Genomic DNA, 13911 nt, shown 5'->3' with positions numbered 1-13911 from the left:
TATAAAATTTATGTCGAAGCTTGCCTAAAGTTTTGAAATACGTTGCCCATGTCCGCCAACGTTCGGGTTGGGTGGGTTAACCCAACCCAAGTCCTACCCCTAGTTCACGAACCACGAAAATTCGCTTGTCATATGTAGGCTATATCCACTGAGTCACATCGGTTTTAACAAAGCCTAAACCTCGTTTATCTCTAAAATGACGACAATTCTTTAGACAAGAATTAAGAGAATTACTCGGATCCTTAATAAGATTGGAAGATTTTTCAATAGAGTTTGATACCCCAAGAGTTTGAGCAATAGCAGATTTGGAATCATCTAACTTTGTGATTATCTCTTTATTAATTTGAATCTGATCATCCAACTTAACCTGGAGAGTTTTTTCCCTTTCAGATCCTTTCCGAAGGTCAAAATATTTGATAAAAACTTCATAATGAAGTTTATCGATTTTCCGTGTGAATCATTGTTTCTCATGACAAAGTTTCTCGATCATCTTGTTCAGATCACAATTAAAATCATCATCGTTGGTTTCTTGAACACACTCGGGATCTGGTATAGTCTGAGCCGGTGATACGTATATCGAGATTGCACTCCTGTCCATATAGTCAGATTGCTTCAAACACAGACTTATTAGGCCTTTCGCGTGTTTTCCTACTCTGATACAATTGATAACGCCGGGGTACCAAAATACACCACCAACTTTTTCTTAGGCAACCTGTATGGACTGAACTCAATTACAATTTCGAGAGTTACATTTAACGAATCTCAATCAGAAATTATAAGAAGAACTTATATCTCTTTGTCTCATAATCAGAATGTAAACAGAGACAAGTCTGTGAACCTGATTACTCCGTGAGAGCACTTGGATGATTCCAAAGATTAATCAAGTCGTATCTAACAACAATGATGGATATATCTGCTTGATTGATTTACATACAACTTGTGATATTTCAATTATAATGATAAACAATATATTACGGAAAAAGAAATTACACACACACAGGAATTTTGTTAACGAGGAAACCACAAATGCAGAGAAATCACGGGACCTTGTCCTAAATTTAAACACCAAATTGTATTAAGTCTCTACAGACACTAGCCTACTATCAAAACTTCGGATTGGGATGTATTTGAGACTGAATCTACCGTCACAATGATTAGGTTATAGCCGCTCTCGTTACGCCTCTTGAATCCAAGCAGGACTCCGCGCAATTGATTTCCTTAGCTGACGTCCTTTACAGCCTAAAAGTTGTTTCAACTCAATTGAAGACTTCAAACCAATATGATTCCCACATATAAGCCTATATGTAATTTCCGTTCAGATCAAAGATCAAGGTGAGATAGGAAATCGATTACAATAGGCAAAGTCTAACGAACCTCAAAATACGGTCTTATGACTCCCGAAGAGCAGCCTAGATTATTATTCACCTCATGAGTAAATACTTGTGGAATCACAAAATCTGAGACGAAAAATCTTTGTGATTTGTATCTATCTTATCTGTTGAAGCAAGGATCAACAATCAAAGCAAGATCAAGATACACGAACTATGAAGATAAAGATAGTTGTACCTGGTTTCACGAATCCCTAGGTGAAGTCTTTTTAGTCGCTAAACCTAAAAAGGTTTAAAGGAGAGGACGACTCTAGTTTACAATTAGGACACACAAGAATAGTGTTAGGGATTCCAAAATCCCAGTTGTTTGAGGTTCTCCTTATATAGACTTTCAATGTCAAGGCTGCTTTGGATTTAAGCTAAGGTAGCTTTGGAATCAAGTAATCAATAATCACTGTTAGATGAAAAGCTTGACTTGAAATTAATATAACATAATATACACTGTGGTTAGGATAAACAGTAACTGAACCGCGTACAATTACTTGTTCAGAAAAGGTTAGCCGAAACTAGCCAGTCGAACAAAAATCTCGAGTCACACATGCAATCAAACATGTCTAGCTAGTGTTTTAAGAGAGTTGTTCAAATGCCGATTATCTCATAGAAAAAAATCTGATGCATACGAAAATATTCGATAGGATAAGTACGTATATTGTATTCCAGTTCGTGATAGTTTTTGCCATGGTACATGTACCGGGTTTGTATACCCTTATGACAAAAAATAGGTTCAGGAATCCACGGATCTTTTCCAGTTTGCATACTGGGTATGCATACCTTTTCAAGTTTAGAAACCAACAAATCTTTTCCGGTTTGCATACTTGGTATGTGTACCTTCCTGGTTCAGGAATCAAGAGACTTTTTATGGTTTGGATAACGAGTATGCGTACCAAAAAGTCATTGCTGAATTATAGCTATGCCGGTACGTGTGCTGGGTACATTTTTACGGCTCTGGACTTATAACAATTCTCTGAGTATATGAACTGGTATGCATATTTTTTTGCATCCAGATTTATAGTAGTTCTATATCTCTTTAATAATCAATTCGAAACATTCCCGAATAACATCAATGACAAATATCACTATTCCAGAAATCTTGAATCATAAATTGTTCTTAACCAAATTCATCAAGTATGAATAAATATATTTAAGCTTAGTTAGCCATATTTCGAGAACGATATTCAAGATAAACTTGACTCGAAATTTATATCATGCATGTAATGTCTAATTCATGCAATAGTATCTCATAGATAAAAAGGGAAAACTTGAGTAATAGGTGGTTCAGTCTTCTCCAAAAGCTGCGGCTGATCTTCGCCTTCAAACGGTAGAACGCAATGATGTCTGGTACTCAACTACACACTTCTATTGTAATCCGAGACTTGACTAAATGTAGACTAGAAATCAAGATATAATTTTGATCAATTAAATTTTACAACAAGCTTGAGATAGCAACACTCGTGAGTTCGACCGAGCAATGCTCTAACAACTTAGCTACTTACTAGGATCCAATTATACTAAAATAATTATATAGTTATTTCGATAAGCAAAAACTAAGATCAGAATTAACTTGGTTTCTTTTTATTAGGAAAATGTTTAACCAGATCTAATTAACTTAGATGAGTTGTTAGAGCACTGCTCGGTCGAACTCGCAAGCGTTGCTATCTCAAGCTTGTTTGTCAAGTTTAGTTGTCAAAACTATAAGTATTGATTTGTAGTCTACTTATAGATACGTCTCATATTAGGATAGAATGTGTAGTTGAGATTTAGACTTCACGGCATTCAATGATTGAAGAAGAAGAACTACTAAGGGGATCTTGTGGAACTTCATCAAAAAAAGGTATGTGGAGACTTGAACTCATTTATCACTCAGAAGTCTATTTCTATTATATATCCTATTGAGAAAAAATTCGTATAGCTATACAGATTTTACTTTATATACATTTGATATTTCGAGCTGAGTTTAACTCGCTTACATATTTCTCGAAATATGTGTTGGTAAGCTTTCGCTTTAACCAAGTTCATCTTTTATTGTTGACGAAAGTCAAAAGATGATCATGTGAAAATCGCCCGGTAATATCTTACATGATTTGTATGAGACAGTCATTTGATGTAGACTCGAAATGTTTCGTATTGATCGTTTGATCACTTGAAAATTGCTTTGAAGCTAATAGTTTGTGTGAGACAGCTATTCCCATCTTCTAAGAATGTTTCAATGATTAAAATGGAGTTTAGAACAAATAAGCATGATTGGATATGCGTACTTGTATGCTAACTTTTGTAGATATATTCCAAGTCCGGGAACTGAGTATGCATAACCGTATGCGTACCGGTTTAACAGTTGAAGTCCGGGAACTAAGTATGCATACCTATATGCGTACCAGCGTAACACTTCAAGTCTGGGAATTCAACTGAGTTTGGTCATGAACGATAGTATGCGTACCCGTTCGCATACTGGCGGACAAACCAAGTCCGGAACTCTAAGTATGCGTACCCATTTGCATACTTGAGAGTGTTATGTTCTAAAATCGGTTGTTCATGAACAAATACATTTATTTAATAAGGAATGTAATCTTTGCAAATCCTGGCTATAGTGTTCATTAATTGATTCAAAGTGAATCAAAATCGATTTTGCTTCAATTATGTCTTGTATACTTCTACGAGAATATAAACAATTGAACAAAAACTGTATAACTAGTTTTATTTGAGTCATTTGAACTGGTTGTGATTAAGATGAACAAGGTTGATACGAATGTGTTCATATGGCTAAATTCGGTTAACTATTGTTGAGCGAACAAAGTGTACACGTTAGGCACGATTACCCATATCCAAATGAAGTCACATTTCATTTGTGTGTAACAAGCTAAGTTCAATCTAATGGTTGAAAGATATTATCTTGAATCTAATCAGGTTTTCATCTAACAGTGAATATTGAATGCTTTGTTACCAAGATAACATTGATTGCAAACCCTGATTTGAAGATTATATAAGGGAAAACTCTAGCAACTGGAAAACTAATCCACACACCTCCTGTGTGATACTAGTTGTGACTATAGTCGATTCTCATTTAACCTAGGTTTTTCTAAAACCATTATAGGTTAACGACTTAAAGACTCCATTGGGATTCTGAAGCCAGGCCCAACTATTTTCTTTGTAGTTTCATTTTCTGATCTTACCTTGTTTTATCGTATTGAGTATTATCTTCTCTAAGATTTTCTCGAGATTCAATCTCCGATAGGTAAGATAAAAAGTAGTCACAAACATCTTCGTATCATCGTTTGTGATTCCACAATATCTTGTTCCTCTTCCATACGGTTAAGATCATTGTGAGCTTATTGATATTGCTAGGTTGTTATTCGGGAATATCAATCTGGCGTATCAATTGGTTCCTGTTCACCTTTATTTATCAAAAGACGGAACAAAAGTTCGTAGGTATTTCTGTGGGAGACAAATTTATCTATTCAATAGACCTTTCTGTATGAGACAAATTTGTTTATCAAGTCTTCGACTTTGGGTCGTAGCAATTCTTAGTTGTGAGCGAGATAAGCTAAGGAATCAAGTGCGTAGTGCTGGGATTCAGAGGCGTAAAGAACGCGACTGTACCTTAATCAGTGTGAGATTGGTTAGGCCTCAACTACATTCCAGTCCGAAGTTAACTTGTAGTTGTTTAGAGTCTGTAGCTGCTTAATACAGTGTGGTGTTCAAATCCGGACTAGGTCCCGGGGTTTTTCCTGCATTTACGGTTTCCTTGTTAACAAAATTTCTGGTGTCTGTGTTATTTCTTTTCCGCATTACATTTTCTATATAATTGAAATATCACAGGTTCTGCGTAGTTCAATCAATTAGATAATCCAACCTTTGGTTGTTGATATAAATTGATTGACACTTGAATGTTGGTCTTTGGTACCGTTCAAGTTGTTTCTCATAATAATCAGTCTTGCAGATTTCTATCTGTTTGATTTGCTGATTACATTGAGAAACAGAGATACAACTCTTGGATGTATTTCCATTGATTGAGTCTGACTGTCTAGTTGATTCTCTTGGATTTATATTGGAGTTTTTCCATACAGATTTCCTGAACGAAATATTGGGTCTGGTTGTTAGACCCCCGCTTTTTCATGAGTCATACTAAAATCGGAATCAATCTAATGCAATTATATCATATCTTATTCTTCCCTCAATTTCCACAACCACACTCCCAGAAAGATATATCTTTAAGCAAAAGGTTCATGAGTTTCGAAAATATTTTTTTACTTTTGTTGCACGCCAGGATCCAATTATACTAAAATAATTATAAACCTATTTCAGTAAGCAAAAACTAAGATCAACGTTAACTTGGATTGTTATTTATCAGGAAAGCGATTAATCAGAGTAACCATTCTCTAATTAACTTAGATGAGTCATACTAAAATCGGAATCGATCTAGTTACTTATCAGGAATGTAATTATATCAGATCTTATTCTTCCCTCAATTTCCACGACCAGACTATCAGAAAGATATATCATTAAGCGCAAGATTCGTGAGTTTCGACAATATTTTTGTACTTTTTGTTGCACGCGAATATACATGGGTGATTAATATTTATATTCACTTGGAAAAACCATGTTGAATAGTTGATGTTCTTGAATCCAGTGGTTATGGTTATTACAAGTGACATAGCAGTTAAATACACATAAGGATGCACAACCCCACATAAAATAAACAAGATCTTAACATACTGGGTGTACCTTTTGTAAGTGGGAATATATGTACGGATGAGTTAGTTGGTTTCAATAATATCAGAAATTATGTTTGAGTACAATCTAAGGTGTAGAAACATCCTTCAAGTGCAAAAAATAAACCATGTAATAACTAAACACTTAATCATATACTATCGTTGAAACCTATGAAAAATAAATATGCGACTGGGGACCATAAATGAAAATCTGTGAAAGATGGTATGAGAAAAACTTTCACATCATATAAGTTCCTTACACATTATATGGAAAAGACTCGTGTAATGGATACCATCATTTGACTCTTTACTTTTATTGGAATGCTCAAAAATAATAACAATAGAGAAAAGAAGAAAATAAAGAATGATGAAGTAGACCGTAGGCTAGTTAGTTCTTTGTTTTGGGATTCTCATAATATAACTATTAAAAAATAGTGAGAACTATATATGCACATTAGGGGTGGAGATACATATGAGATGACCCATCCAAATATCCATTAGATAATGTTTTCGATGTATCTAATTAAATGTTAGTAAAGAGTAACTTTAATAGAAAACTCGACTGAACATATTAATACATTAAATTAGTTACCTCTCTAACGTTGCGTGCCATCCAGTTTCTTCGTGTCCATCCAAATATACATGCATATGATAATCAACCAACATTCTAAACACAAGTTTTTTCCACTTGATAATGTACTGATCCATGGCTTGAGATTTGGAGTACCGAAGACCTCAACAATCAACGATATTCATAAATACAATGTCATCGTAAGATACATTTCCAAGCAAATTATTAAGAAACTAAAAGTATACACACAGAAAGTTGCAAGGATATTTTAACAATCTTTCTTTTAGGTATCTGGTAACGAAACAAAGAGAAGTAACAAAGAATGACAAGGGACCCATTTGCAAAAATCAAAACTTTAACTCTTCGAGAAAAGTAAGAGTCTTGAGATCGTATGGTATTGGATCCTTCAATGTAGTGCAACGGTAAATGCGTAAGTTAATGATTGTAAAACTCTTCAACCAAACATCTGATTAAGTTAATTTCTAAATATACAAATCCCTAAGACATGAGAGCACACCCAACACTTGTAACTTTTCATATCTATTGCATTTCCAAAGCTTAACTTCACTAAATTTGGAAGTATGGTAGATGAACACATATATTTCAGCAGCTTTAAACCCGAAAAATGATATATTTACAACTCGCTCAAATTATGCTTAGATTCAAGACCCTTCAACACCTCATCAAATGCCATTTAATCGTCATGATCACCGGACCCATAATTTAGAAACAAATCACGGAGGTTTGTCTTATATTTTAACTCTGCTCTCTCTACATCTATACCACTTTTTACAAATTCCAGATTGAAAATATTTAAGTTTCGTAGAGAATTTAGGTTAGTTAATTCTCCGGTCCCACTGCCACCAACACTACACGAGTTGGCTAATCTGTTCCTCACAATATATGATTCTAACACTGTTGTAGGCGTAGGGGTACTGAAGAAACTAAGTAACGATAAAGAGTTTAAAAAAGCGGGGGTCTAACAACACCACCCAAAATTTCACTTAGAAATCTGTATGGACAAACTCGAATATACTTTTAAGAGAATCAACAAGACTCAATCAATTAAAAGTACATCAACGAGTTTATATCTTTGTCTCTCTTGATTTGATTTCCTCAAACAAAAACTGCAAGTACTAATCAAATACAAGGAATAACTTGGATGGTACCAAAGACCAATATCCAAGGATCAATCAATGACAATCAACAACCAAAGATTGGATTAATCTAATTGATGATCTAACGCACAACCTGTATTATTTCAACTATAAAGATAAAACAATATAATGCGGAAATTGAAATAACACAGACACCAGAAATTTTGTTAACGAGGAAACCGAAAATACAGAAAAACCCCGTGACCTAGTCCAGATTGAACACACACTGTATTAAGCCGCTACAGACACTAGCCTACTCCAAGCTAACTTCAGACTGGACTGTAGTTGAACCCATATCAGTCTCCCACTGATCCAAGGTACAGCTGTACTCCCTACGCCTCTGATCCCAGCAGGATACTGCGCACTTGATTCCATTAGCTGATCTCACCCACAACTAAGAGATGCTACGACCCAAAATCGCAGGCTTTGAAAATAAATTTTTTTGTCTCACAGACAAGTCTATCAAAGGATCAATCTATCTCCCACAGAAAAACTCTAAAGTTTTTGTTCCGTCTTTTGATAATAATCAAGGTGAACATGAACCAATTGATAATCCGGTCTCATATTCCCGACGAACATCCTAGATAAATCAATCACCTGACAACAATCTTAATCGTATGGTAGCGAAATAAGATATTGCGGAATCACAAACAATGAGACGAAGATGTTTGTGACTACTTTTTATATCTTGCCTATCGGAAATATTAATCTCAAGCCAATCAATTTGATTGTACTCGTACGATAGAAGATGCAAGATCAGATCACACAACTACGATAAAAGTAATATCGGTCTGGCTTCACAATCCCAATGAAGTCTTTAAGTCGTTAACCTGGTTTTAGAAGAAGAAAACCAAAAGTTAAAGGAGAATCGACTCTAGCACACAAACTAGTATCACACGTGAAGTGTGGGGATTAGTTTTGCACAATAATAGATGTCTCCTTTATATAGTCTTTCAAATCAGGGTTTCGCCTTGGTCACAAAGCAAACAATATGCAACGTTAGATGAAAACCTGATTTAGATTCAAGCTAATATTTCTCAAACGTTAGATCGAAAACTTAGCTTTTTATACACAAAAGAAATGCACGCTTCTAGGTTTGTTAACTGTACCCAAACATGTACATTTGTTGGTTCAACAATAGTTAACCAAAAGGTTAGCCATATGAGCATTTCATACCAACGATATTCTTATTCACCATAACTAGTTCAAATGAACTAGTTAGAGAGTTGTTCAATTGCAAGGAAATCTTATGTACTACACAAGACACAATTGAAGCAAATATGATTTGATTCACTTGAATCGGTTCATGACTTTTATAGACACGGTTTTCAAACTGCATTCCTTAGTATTTATAAGTTTAAGTTCAGAAATCATCTTCAGATATATAACCTTCTTAAGTTCGCATACTAGGTTCGCGGATTTAAGTAACCGTGCAGAGTTTACAAACTCCAGCAGAAAATATCGGCAAAGACTTTCAGCCGGTTCGCGGACTGGTACTCACGCAACAAGTTTGTCAACTGCAGCAAAATTTCTCGGGATGAGAAGTTCGGCAGTTCGCGGACTTGGCAACAAGCCATTCTTCCGGTTTCTCTTGATCAACAAAGTTCGCAAACTTTGGTTCAAGGGATATGACTTATGCACATATGTGTTTCCACAAAAATACTTATGTCCATCATTGGTTATGTAATCTAAACTCTCATTCCAACCATTGAAACATTCTTAGAGGACGTTATACAGTTGTTACACCATTTCTCGTCAAAGCAATTTTCAAAGTGATTGAAACATATCATGACTTTCGTCACTAGGTAAAGATAAACATGGTCGAAGTGAAACGCTTACCAACACATATTTCGAGATATAGAAAGGCGATGTATACTCGTATCGAAATACCAAATGTGTATAATCTAAGTCTACATAGCGTACGACTTTTTGTCTCAATAAGTAGGAGATAGAGTAGATAGACTTTTGAGTGACAGATAAGTTCAAGTATTCACATACCTTTTTGTCGAGAGGTTCCACTAGTTCCTTGAGTAGTTCTTCTTCTTGTATGATGAATCTCCATGAAGTCCTATTGCTCAACTACACTTTCTATCCTAGTCCGAGACTTAGCTATAGTAGACTAGAAATCAAGACTTATAGTTTCGATCACTAACATTGACAAACATGCTTGAGATAGAAACGCATGCGAGTTCGACCGAGAAATGCCCTAACAATCTCCCCCTTTGTCTATTTTAGTGACAAAATTATCAATACATATGGAATACAAAAAAATAAAGAAACTTTAGTAGATCTTATTCCACATGTCTAATATTCAACATTCCTCGGAATCTTCGTCACTTCCAAGTACTCCAATGATCCCAAAGGTTGTAAGTTTACCACATGTATTTGTAGCGTGAACTATATATTAATTCTCCCCCTTTTTGTCAATAAAATTGGCAAAGGTACAGGAACGAGATCATAATGAAATTTCCGTAAGAGACATTTCATGACTAAATGAAAATACATACCATCTAATTTAGATGCAATCATATAGCCGAAGCTAATATCATTCATCAAGGAGTTTAAAGATACAATATAAACCCTTTAAAATTCCACAGCCGCACACCCCTCGAGATATGGCCATTAAGCACAAGTTCAAAAGAAATCTCCCCCATTAGATGTCATTCCCAAGGGAACAACAAGAGCGACCTTAATTTAAAAAGAAAAGAAGGATTTTGATTGGACACCAAAAACCATGAGAATGATTTTCTATATCCAAACACTCAATCAAATTAATCACAAGTAAACCCGTGATTAATTTAATCAGAATACGCAATCAACAATCAAATTAAACACACAAGTGATCAACTTAATTGATTATGCTCGACATAAGAGAACTTACGGAGCATACGACTAACATAACCATTAGAAAATGAATTAGGATAGTCGTTCATATACTCAACATAAGAGGAATCTTACGAAGTATGAAAATAATCAATTAAATTAATTACAAGAGAACCCATAATTAATCTAATTGGAATACACAACCAAACTAATTACAAAAGTAATCAATTTAATTTTCATTTGTTTTGCTCGACATAAAAAGACTTATGGAGCAATAACTAAATAACGAAACAAGATGATTAATTTAGTTCAAGAATGCTCAACATAAAGTATCTTACGGAACAACCAACAAAGCTAATCAAAAATTAATCAACTTGGTTGTATCGTGCTCAACATAAGACACATTATGGAGCCTCACAATATTACATAAAATATGGATCAATGAAGATCAATATTGTGGAATACACAAGGATTCATTATATCTTCCATCACTATTTGCATAACGATATTTAATAGACATAATCCTTGAACACAAAAGATTTTAACCTATCTTCCATCAAAGAATTGACAATATAGGCTTAACTTTGTATATGTGAAAAGTCTATTCATCCTTAAATCAATACATGCATACCGATCATGAACGACTTTACTTTTGACAAAATATGGAACAACATAGTTCACGGACGTAAACACCAATATTCCATTGCAATATAACAAATCATAAAGATTAAATACTGCAAACCATCATTCTCTAAATATTTTTAGAATTTAAACCAATAAACCTAAAAAAAACAAGAAGATGAAAAATAATAGCTATGTGTAGTCACAATCATTGCTATTCAAGCACTAGTTATTCTTCCAACTAAATCAAAAAGAAGACTTACTAGGCATCTAAAACAAGAAACATGATTAAAACACTCTAAAATCTGTCAGCAACTAGAGATTGAATATGGACGAGCTCATCAGTTGTCTTCTTCAGCTTGTTTTTCGGAAAATCAAAATTCCTTGTTGCAATTCCGAGTTGTTCACGTACTACTTCAAAGTCTCGAAGAAGGTTTCCTACCAGTTGTGATGACATCTGAACTGGTACTTTGTTTTCATGATCAACAGCATGAAAGCATGTTATAGAAACATGATTTAACTCAAGAATATTGTCCTTCTCAACTTCATCAACCTTGTTGCTTCTATCCATTGTGTACATATAGAGTCAAGTAGAATCTTTTGACCTTATGGAACACAGTATTTATAAGGTGTTCCAAGAAACCCTAGGAACAATGACGTTCGTGTGGGTTTGATATGTGTACTTGGTCAATCACACATGTGAGACCAGGGGAAAGGAGAAACACAATTATTCAAAGAATTGCCGAGAGACATACACTCGGAGAAGGGATGAAGGAACACGAGGACCAATTTTGTTTTATTTTATTTTTAAAAAAAATTTAACAACGAATTTAATACAACCCCGACAACTTTCCCAAGATGAGTCATCTTGAGAACAAGGAGTATCCACCTTTTATATAAAAGAGGGATGCGGCTTCAAACAATCATGGTGTATTAAGATGAATATCTTGCTCATCAATATTCACTTCTTCTTTTCCTTTATCAAGGGTATTTAGAGAGATATTACTCGTCATAGCTGAAGAATTTTTATCAAGAAAAGGGTTAGGAGTACCTGAGTCAACTGTTTTCCATGTTTTCTTGATGCTTCGTTTGAGTCTGTTTATACTGATTTTTAGATCTGAGACTCGATTGTTGATATGTAAGAAATCTGGAGCGGAAGTTTTGGATTTGCAGTTTTCTTCAGGGAGAGATGAGGAACTCAACTTTTCTTTCTTTCTCCTATGCCTTTTTCTCTTTACAGGGTCAGTCACCCTTTCACCATTCTTCCTTCTTCCATTGTAGGCATTTTTTTTTTGAACACACAACAAAGAAAGGACTTATCACAGTACATTCCTTGAGTGTTTAAAGTGCCTTTTACAACAATGTGTGAAACCGGTTTAATGTCTTCTTTAGACATCCAAGTAAGAATGTTATGAAGCTTTTCATTCCTCAACCGATAACGACATCTTTGCTCAGAATGTCCTTTATTCCCGCAGTAATAACAGTTAAAGGAATTATTTTTAACGGTTCTCTTGTGAGCAGAATTAGAAGGAGCAAAATCCTTGTTTTTGGGACCATTGCAAGCTGGTAAAGGTTTTTCACATGGAGAATTATCACTAGCTTTAACAAAGTTGATCTTACTAGTTTTTGGAGCGTCTATTCCTTTATAGCCCAGACCACGTGTATTACGGTGTTCTTTACATGCTCCAAGCATAGAAGATAATTTTGTATAGCTAGAATTGAATCTACTCAGACTATCTTCCAGTGATTTTACTTTATTAAGAGCAGCTGCAAGCTCAGTCTCCAAGGATTTTTCTTTGGCGAGAAGACTGCGCTCTTTGTCGCAAAAACGTTTTTATTGAGAGTCATATCTTGCTTTAGTTTCTGCAAGTCTTTCTTTCAACACGAAAAGATTTAGAAAAATATTATCACATTCAGATTTTTTTTGTGCATACATATTCTTCACGATCTTTAACGATAGATTGTAAGAGTTTATATCCACCATCCTTTAAAGAGTTTTCTCAACTTTCTGTTTTCTTGACAAAGAGGACCCATGTATTTACTCAAACAGGTTGTTGACTTCTTTTCTTTCAAGGCACGATCAAACAGCTTGATATATTGAGAGACTTCCTCATCAATACTTTGTCCTTCTTCTGAATGACTATCATCTGAAAGATCATCCAACTGTTCCTCAAGAGATTTTTTCCAGTCGAAAGTAGTTTCAGTTAATGGACAAGTTCTTGAGTTTTTCTCAGAAGTTTAAACCCTTTGAGATTCACATGAGTGGCTCTGAACTGGTGTTGCATTATTAGAGATTTACTTGTCGTCCATAGAGTCAGATCGCTACAAACACAGACTTTTGAGGTCTTGAACGTGTTTGCCTGCTCTGATACCAATTGAAAAAGCGGGGGTCTAACAACACCACCCAATATTTCGCTTAGCAATCTGTATGGAAAAACTCGAATATACTTTTAAGAGAATCAACAAGACTCAATCAATTAAAAGTACATCAACGATTTTATATCTCTCTCTCTTGATTTGATTTCCTCAAACACAAGGAATAACTTGGATGGTACCAAAGACCAATATCCAAGGATCAATCAATGACAATCAACAACCAAAGGTTGGATTACTCTAATTGATGATCTAACGCACAACCTGTATTA

This window comes from Papaver somniferum, chromosome 3 (assembly GCF_003573695.1).
Source record: "Papaver somniferum cultivar HN1 chromosome 3, ASM357369v1, whole genome shotgun sequence".
NCBI lineage: Eukaryota > Viridiplantae > Streptophyta > Magnoliopsida > Ranunculales > Papaveraceae > Papaver > Papaver somniferum.
Note: the sequence above shows the minus strand (reverse complement) of the source record.